Here is a 9,459-nt window from a genome sequence, read left to right on the forward strand (position 1 = left end):
TATATACATATAACTATTTACAGACAGTTTATCATTGTTTGTCTCCTTGTAGTGTTGCAGCCAGTCGTGGGAAGACTTCTCTTTATTGTTTATCAGTAGTGTTGGTCCTTGAATATTCCACATGACAAAGCTTTAAATGGCTTTATTATCCCATCTGTCCCCATAAGCATTGTTGTTATAAAAAATAACATGTGCCCTATATATGAGTTCCCTAATTTCATTGTAGTCATTACATATCTTCAGTGGCTTTGTCTTTTGTTTATTAAATTTCAGAGAAATGCTGGGGAATGCCATAGGATGACTCTCTGCTGCCTCCTGTGGCAGAGACAAGAACAGCAGCTGTTTGAATGGGATATGGGTTGTTTTTTAGTGTGATGTATTTATCCACTATTTGTACATAGAAAAGCCCCAGTGAGACTAATTTGATTTCTTCAAGAATAACCTGGCCGCAATCTGGTTTAGGGTCCAAACACTGTTTTTATTTTTACCCTTTATTGACCCATTTATTACCTGTTCAACCAGCAAGCTCAGCCTATCATTTTTCTGTCTGTCTGTCTGTGGTTTATGGTACGGACAGAAACATTTTCTTTTTGGTCAGTGCTTATTACTGATGTAACAATCATTTAGAGATTAGAACTGAAGTAGTTGCTAAATAATCTGCATTAGGTCAGATTACCAGCTAGTCGGATACATTAACCTGCATCATAATCCGTATCTATACTTAGTGGGAGGGTTCTGCAGGGTCAGGAGGCTGATCCTTAAACAAATATGCACTTTTTTTTTTGGGTGGTGGTGGGGGGGGGGGACGCGCCATATATTTCACAACTTTTAAGTGTCTCTTATGTTGTTTGTCAGAGTCTGTTCCTCATTTTCTAAAGAACAAGGAAAATTTGGCTCCATTGGGTTTGTTTTTGTTCTTGTTGTACAACAATAGTCGGAGCATCGAGACGAGCGAGGCTGAGGCCTGAAATAACAAGCAGAGTGGTTCTGTTTCTCATCTCGAATGGACACCCCCCACGCTGCCCCCCGCACACACACACACAGACACACACAGCCCCAATCCCCTCTGATTCATGCAGGAACAAGGTCAGGTGTTGGGAGCTGCTGGTGAAAGAATGGCTGTAAGTCAAGGTCGGGACAAGATGTTGGTGTTTAAAATGTAGCTGTAGGAGGAAAGTCTGCTGGTTTCACCACATGAGGACATTTTTAACGAAGCGAGACAGAAGAACCCTGATCATCATGAAGGAAACACGTTCACGCTTTGGCTATAAAGGAGAAATAGTTTTTCCACAATATTTTTACCATGTGTGTCACTGACTCCTCTGATGGATGGTTTCCACCAATGCAGCTGCAGAGTAAAAAGAGTGATTGGACAAATAAAAAACAGGTTGTCTTTATTCATTACTTCAGTCTAGACAGAAACTGAAAAATAAAGTAATATAATGCATTTAAAACTGAGTTTATTTTTACATAAGCTATAATGCAGTGATTGCTGTTTTAGTCCAACCTTGTAAATGACTTTTGGATAACGTCCCCATGTGATTTCACAAGAGGTCACCCATATTTATTATAAATAACTCAGCTACTACCACATCGAACTTTAGGTCAGAAGCTGTAAAATAGACTGAATTATAGCCATTTTTGCACTTTGAAAATTTGTTAGCACAGTGGCAGTTTCCTAGATTTGAGTTGCTCTCAAAAGTTCATCAGTTGCAGTCGTCTCCAGCTGAAACAACACCAACACTTTTTGTTTTTTTTTGTTATGTCAGCAGCTGGACGTGCTCGGTGCTCAGGGTCAGGCGGTTATCAGGTTAAATTCTCATCAGGACTGGCAGGATGTTGATTTGATGAAGCAGAAGTCAGGGAGTGTTTTTGTTCCGATCACAGTTTCTGCTCTGTAATAAATAAATAACTAAAATAAATTATTAAACTCTTAAAGCGTCGATGATGGCTTTTCCATTTTACTGCAGCGAGTGCTTCTAGTTCATGATCTCACCATGACTCATCACAATGCGAGTCATCAGTTTTACTGCCCGCTGCCAAATCGGTGAAGGCAGATGATAATGTTTTTACACAGGTCTGTGTGTGTGCCTGTTAAGAAAATATCTTATGAACCACTGGACAGTTTTTTATTCATGCTTACAAAAAGTAATCCCTACATCTACACAATTAAAGATGGCCAATGCAGCCAACAGATGTCACAGAATGGTCCATAACTCAATCAAACTGTTTTTTGGTGTGGTTGTAGCTAAAACTGATCTTCAGTGCATATTTGGAGCACTGTCAAACTGTACTATATAAATGCATTTGCATTGACCATGAAAATGCGTAAACCAGAATTTTGAAAACAAATTTGCTTAATGGAAACACGTCAATTTCGGAAAAAAAAAAGTTTTTCGACAAAATGTTTTTGCGCAAGGATGAGGTGGTTATCGAAATTGGTGTTTTTCGCAAAACTACAATGGAAACACTTTTTTCACATCACAGAGTCACGTGATCAAGAACCAGCTGTTTCTACTGGCGAAAAAGACGACGACGAAGAAGATAACAGGAAGTATAAGTAGTAGTAATATCACAGAAGTAGTAAAATAAAGTAGTAAACTCACTGACTACAATTTCCCAAAAACACAGCATACGTAGCCGCTCCCAAGTAGGGGCTTGCCGCTGGAAAGTCTCGATAAAAGACGCCGGTGTCTCCTCTGATGAGCGCTAGTGTAGCGGTAGCAACATGCTATGTGTCTACATCCATTGCCACCATGTTTGTAATGACTTATCGCGAGAATAAACGTATTCACGCGTGACTTTAATAGCATTTCTTAGTTAATGGAAACAGCGAAACTGTGTTTTTCGACATTAACGGAATATCTACAAAGTTTTGCACACATTTGCAATGGAAACGCAGCTAATGACATTAGCGTGTTTGTCTGCTAGCATAACATCTTGTGGACCACTCAGAATATTTTAATGGATCGGTCAGGAAACAGTCATTGTATGTTTGTCTACAAGTGATAATCAATCGCTGTCACAGCCAATCAGCTTTAAAAAGCACAAACATGACTATAATTGAGCCAATTTTACAGATATTGTTCACAATATTTAATGTGGTAGTAGCTGAGAGTCACTCACTGCACAGAATGTAGGTGCTACTCATGATTTTTTCATAAACTTTTAGCATCAACTGTTGGAGTAGAAATGTTTTTTTTGGTTAGCAAAACATCACCTTCAGTAAATTTATCGTTGGATATAAAATTGAAATTGATACCACAAGAACAAATCACAGCTTCAAGATTCTATAAATGGACTAAACTTTCAAGCAATGAGGAATCTACAAATATTAAACTGTTGTGGCAAAAAGATTTAGGACTAAATATAGGAAAGGAACAATGGCTAGGGATTTTGGCAGATTGTAGAAAATACGTTTGAGAGGCAAGGGGGAAGTTCACGCAATATAAAATAATACATAGATATTATCATACCCCAGTAAGATTGCATAGAATGAAATTGATGAAAGATAATAAATGCTGGAAATGTAAATCAGAATTAGGAAACTTTTTACTCTATAAATGGGATTGCAAAATGGTTAAACCTTTTTGGGTTAAAGTGGTGGAATTGATGAATGTAATGGTTCATTTGACACCTGCAATGGGCCTGTTAGGAGATAGATCTCAAATGACAAATATATCGAGTTTCAAGTTCAAGTTTATTTTATTTATATAGCGCCAAGACACAACATACGTTGTCTCAGGGCACTGTACATAAAAAGAACAATCTAAAGAAGAAAGCAGCAGATTGTGTTGAATCACTTCATCACAGTCTCCCATCCTGAGCAAACGGTGGAGAAGAAAAACTCCCTGCTAATCAGGAAGAAACCTCCAGCAGAACCAGGCTCAGGACAGGAGACCATCTGCCTCGACCGGCTGGTTGAGGGACAGGAGAGAGACACAGGTAAACACAGAAGAACTGGTCCAGGACTGGTCCAGGTCTAAGAGGTATCTAAGAGGAAGTTTTTTGTGATTATGGTTGGACTGATTACAGCCGCTATAATGATTTTGAAACATTGGAAATCAACCCAATTGCCCAAGATGAAAGAATGGACAGACGCCATGGTGGAGATTTCACCTTGCGAATCTATACTGCATAGACTGGAGGACAACAGGCAAAAAGGGCAGGAGAGGGAAACCCCATTGGACATGGTTTGGGCTAGGGGATGACATTCCCCAACGCATACAAAATATGCTATACGTTTAAATATCATATCAGTGCCAGATTGTTAAATATTATGCCAAAATTAATGGAAACAACCCTGTACCGACCAGAGAGGTTTATGTTTGTTTTGTTCGTAAGTAAATAAATCAATAAAAATTTAAATAGAAAAAATAAATAAAATTGAAATTGATTACCTTTTGGTGTCAGTTCAGTTGTGTTTAAAAGACAAAAAATGGCAGTTCCACAAGTATTGAGCTAAGATTTAAACTGGTAAAAGCTGAGAGTCATTTTTAAAACATACTTTTAGCCAACATCTCTGGATTTTGCTCAACATTTCATAGACGTCTGGCATAAAAGGTGGCAAGATATGTGCATTCCTTTAAATAATACTTGGCTTTTAACTTCATTTAATAATTTAATATAATATATATATTTTTTAATCTTCACATATTGTAGAGGTTTAGAGCATTTTAACGGCCCCAACCCCCCACCACCCAAAGATGTAATCCCCTCACAACAATCCCGCCTCCTCTGTCATCCCCTCCGAGCCCCCTCCCTTTGTTGTCCTGCTCTCTCTCCTCTCCCATCCTACTTATTCCACCTTATGCCTGATGGAGCATTAAGCCTGAGAGCTTTGGGCAGTTCTCGACTCGGACTGAACCAGCGCTGCCTCGGTTCACTCGCCTGCGTTTCTATTTTTTATTTGTTTTACTTTTGCTCTTTCCTGGAGAATCTGGAATCACTTGCTCCAGCTGGGCTCTCTGCTGTGTTTCTGCGTGGGAGTGGGGGGGGGGGGTCGAACACTTGCTGCACTTTGCCTCCTTCGACAAAAAAGGTCCCGTGGATGACCTCTCCAACTTAACCTCGGGTTTTCATTCGGGAGGGTGGCGGACTGCATGGACGTTTACCGGATTCGGATGTTTCAAAGGGTACACATTCCACGCTGAGAGACGGTGGATAAGATGGTGCCCCTGCAAAAAAGGGTAATCTGAGAAATGTGTGGAGGAGGAGAGGAGGGATTTCTGTGTGTGTGTGTGTGTGTGTGTGTGTGTGTGTGTGTGTGTGTGTGTGTGTGTGTGTGTGTGTGTGTGTGTGTGTGTGTGTGTGTTAGAGTACTAGTAGCAGCATGGGGGGCTTGGAAAGGGTCACGGGGAGCTAATAAAGGGAGTTTTGTGTGTGTGTGTGTGTGTGTGTGTGTGTGNGTGTGTGTGTGTGTGTGTGTGTGTGTGTGTGTGTGTGTGTGTGTGTGTGTGTGTGTGTGTGTGTGTGTAGCTGCAGTGATGTGTGCTGCCTATTGTTGTACTGTGTGGTTAAGATGAAGTAAATCTTGTTTTATAACTTTAATGAGCACGTTTCTGAGAGTGAGAATTAAAAATGAGCGTAAGCAGAAACTAAAACAGAAAAAGTGAGAAGATAACAGTAATGATGAGTGATGAAGAGCCTTCAGTTTAATTGTTTGGCTTATCTCGTCACTCTTTTTAGACCTTGATTAATGTTTTCTTGTTGAAAATAACAGTATCGAGTGGAAAGTCCTCATCATTCAGGGAGCATTCTATTGTTTTCTTCCTTTTCTCTTTATACTTTTGGTAAACTGGATTTTCTTTTGTGAAAGGGGCATTGAAAAACAAAGACCTAAAATGATTGTTAGATTTCCAGGGTCAAAAAACAATTAACAATTATTTAGTTTTTTTTCTTTAAACCACGAAAACAATAAAGTAATTGGAAACCAGAAATCAACTGCAGACTTGTTTTCTCATATTTGGACACATCATTAATGCAGGACCACAGACTAGTGTGAGTACATCTCGGTCCAGAACCTGGAAGTTGAAGCTGGTATGACTGCTCCCTCAAACAGGGACTGACTGTTGACTGTTAAAAAATTAAAACACCACTCAGATTCTGCTTTTCAGGTGTTGAAAGCTGATTTACATGTAGCCACAACTTCTCAAAATAATTGCCTATGTCATTTAATTTTATTTTACTTTTTTCCAATTTGTCAGGAATCTCAAAAAAAGTCTTATGGTACACTGTGTTAAAGGGGCACTATTATGTGTTTCTCAGCCATATATTTAAATACTCTACCATAATAAAGTATCTATGTCACCTTTAGTTGTTATTAAAATGTTGTTTTTATGTTTAAATAGAAAATAAACTTATCTTGTCATCACTTCCTCTTCTAAACACCTTGAAATTGGCCTCTGTCTCTTTAAGAACCACCTTCCGCTTTTGTCCCACCCATTTCAGCGCGGGGTGTTCGCGCTTGCGCTATGATGCAGTTTACTTGGCATCAGAAAATGCATTTTCTCAAAGGTATTTTGACTCTGAAAAGAGCTTCACTGAGTGAGAAGTAGTGTTAGGAGCTCAGCAGACAGCTTCAGTTTCACTTTCAGTTTCACCCGTTGTTTGCTTTGTTCCTACCGAGAGCCTGCAGGAGTCACGGGCGGGGTGTGGGGGGGTGGGGGCTCTGCCATGAGGAAGCTTCGGCTTAAAGACACGACCCAGAGGCTTTTCTGGTCCCCACCTGTCGTTTTGCTCCTCAGCATGGCTTCCTAAAAACGCTGCAGGATTTCTCAAAAATGCATGAATGAGTCAAAGCAAGGCTTTGGGCATGTTTTTTTATGAGAGTATAACATTATAACGTGAAAACTCAAAAAAGTTGATTTTACATGATATTGCCCCTTTAAATAAAAAATGACGACTATTTTTTAAAAATGTTACTTCCTGGTCAAAAAAAAAAATAAAATTAAATAAAAAATCAATTCCCAAAACGTACACAGACCTGAAGAAGTGTTGCTGCAAAGCTTCGTATAGCTTCTCGAAGCTTTTCATCACCACAACCGCTTCCTGTGTCTCTTCTGTGAAAAGGCTTTTAGTGCAGGAGGCTACATTACAGCGTGGGGCTCGCTCTGAGTGTCAGACAGACCTTTCTGCGCTGTCACCTGTTAGAGCAGCTTGAACTGGACTCACTGAGACTCCAGACATGGTGGAGGAGAGGATGGGAGACTGTTGGAGCCACACCAAGGTTGTTTCTCATTTTCTGCTTCATCTTTAAGATTGTATCAGCTCTGTTGTAAGGAGATCTCTCTCCTGAAGCAACCATGAAATCTTCTGCACATTTCAGCTACGACGTGTGTGTGTGTGTGTGTGTGCCCGCCCTTGTTTTTGCTACTTGGTGGGGACAATTTTTCAGAAAAATGCAGCCACGTGGGAACTGGATGCTCCTTGGGGGGACCAAAGCCCAGTCCTCACGACTTCGGAGGCTGATTTTGAGTGATGGGATAGGTTTAGGACCAAGGTGTGAGTTGAGTTTAGGTTAGTTTTAGGGTCAGGTGGGTACCTGTGAGGTTAATTTTAGGGTAAATGGTCAGGGTTAGACTATAAAATTTCCAAAAAATGAGTGGAAGTCAATGGAAAGTCCCCGCAAGGATGGAGAGACGTAGTAGGTGTGTGTGTGTGTGTTGAACCTCCTGATGAAACGTTTGTTCTCTTCTGAATCGATGAATGTCCTAACATGACCTCAGCCAAGTCCAGGCTCATACTGTGTTTTCCTCAGAAGTGGAAGGTGAGGCATGAATGATGAGTTGAGTGTGAACAGCTGGGTTTGGTTATCAGACAGTTTTTACTCTGTAACATACAAAGCCTTAAAATCCCTCTCAGATAGAAAAGAAAACTTGAGTATTCTATCTGTCTGCATGAAGCAGAACCTTTAGGACTGAGAATGAACATCTTGAACCCAAATGAATCTAAAGGTTCATCAGTGGTTGATCCACTGATTACTTTCAAGGAGATTCACGAGGTGTTTTGCAAACTTTTGTTTTGTTCTAATCTGTTAGAACTCAGGGTTTGTGTTGAAGCTGATTCTCAGCTACTACCACATCAAATGTTAGCTTGTTATTTGTAACACTAATTACTTTGTGTTTACAAAATTTAATTAGCTGTGGTAACTATCTGAAATTAAGGTGACCTCCAAAAAGTATTTGATTGTACTGTAGATATGTATTATTTGTGAGGATTAAGTCAAATTTGGTCAAAATGACCTAATTATATTTTCTGATTCCTTACTTTCAAAGCAATATTTTGACACTTAGATCATCCTGATATCATTTGTAGATCCAGAGATATTATTTAATTTGTCTTGTTGGTTACAATAATACTTAAATATTTGGTCTTAATCCTAATTTTATGTAATTTTAATGAGGATTTTAATGTCATTTTAAAAAAGAAACCCCAAATAGCATTTGAATATTCAGATTTATCAGCTGGAAAGAAACAAAAGCTTCGATAGCTTATGGGGAAAATCTCAAATTTTTCCTCAAAATCTGGTTTTTGGTTGCTAATCCTCAAAAAAGTGCTTCAAAACATTTTTTGGAAAAAGATTTCAGACAGTTCATTAAAATGATACATTGATAACACATTTATTTGTTATATTTTGACAAAATGTCATTTTTGCAAGTGTTTTAATCAAAACATTATATCTGCCTATTTCTCCACATCTTTTAGACTTAATCCTCGTTTCGATGTGATGGGTCACATTCATTGTTATATTTGGTGTTTCATTCTAATCTGTCCTCTGGTTCATATATACAGTAACCTGGTAAAAACCATCCCCTTGTTCTACGCTTTGCTTCTTACAGAGGGTCTGGTTCAGTGGTTATCGAGAAGTGATTCTTTGCTGGAGTTGTGGACTCTGTTGAAGTTTAAAACAGTTGGATCTGATTTGACCCAATCGCTAACGTTTGACTGTGACGTAGTACGCCAGCTTGACCGTGAAGGAAGCTAAAGCTAAGATGTTAACTGGAAATTGCGTGTGCTGTAAACAACTATCCCCTACTGAGAAGAGAGAAGTGCTGAAGAAATTTGTAGTTATTAGAGCAGGGCTATTCAACTAAATTGATCAGGGGGCCACAGTTACGGCAGGTCAACAGCTGAGGGGCCGAACATCCATCAATTAAAGTTAAGTAAATAAACCAAGTATTACAAAGATCTGCTATCTTTGAAATAGTTTATTTTGCTGCATTTAATCATGATTAGAACAAACAGAACCCTATAAAAGTAGTCATAATTCAACAATATCAAAAACAAAAGGAACACATTATGCCTCCTATTTGACACAAATATTATTTTGACATCTCTGACTTGCCAAATTTTTAAACCAATTTTATTTTCCCTTTCATAGTTCTATCTTCAACTGCTTGTAGTTTTAACTGTCTTGATTGTGCATAGGAATGGTTTATACCAGCTTGTAGCCAAGGT

At 39.0% G+C, this 9,459-nt stretch overlaps 1 protein-coding gene across 1 annotated transcript in view; it reads left to right on the plus strand.

Moving 5' to 3' along the window:
- The window catches only part of LOC106525216 (formin-binding protein 1), a gene marked incomplete at its 3' end in the record, with an annotated part of 80,400 nt that overhangs the window by 9,977 nt on the left and 60,964 nt on the right, over positions 1-9,459 (plus strand).

Source organism: Austrofundulus limnaeus, unplaced genomic scaffold (genome assembly GCF_001266775.1).
Source record: "Austrofundulus limnaeus strain Quisiro unplaced genomic scaffold, Austrofundulus_limnaeus-1.0 Scaffold218, whole genome shotgun sequence".
Lineage (NCBI taxonomy): Eukaryota > Metazoa > Chordata > Actinopteri > Cyprinodontiformes > Rivulidae > Austrofundulus > Austrofundulus limnaeus.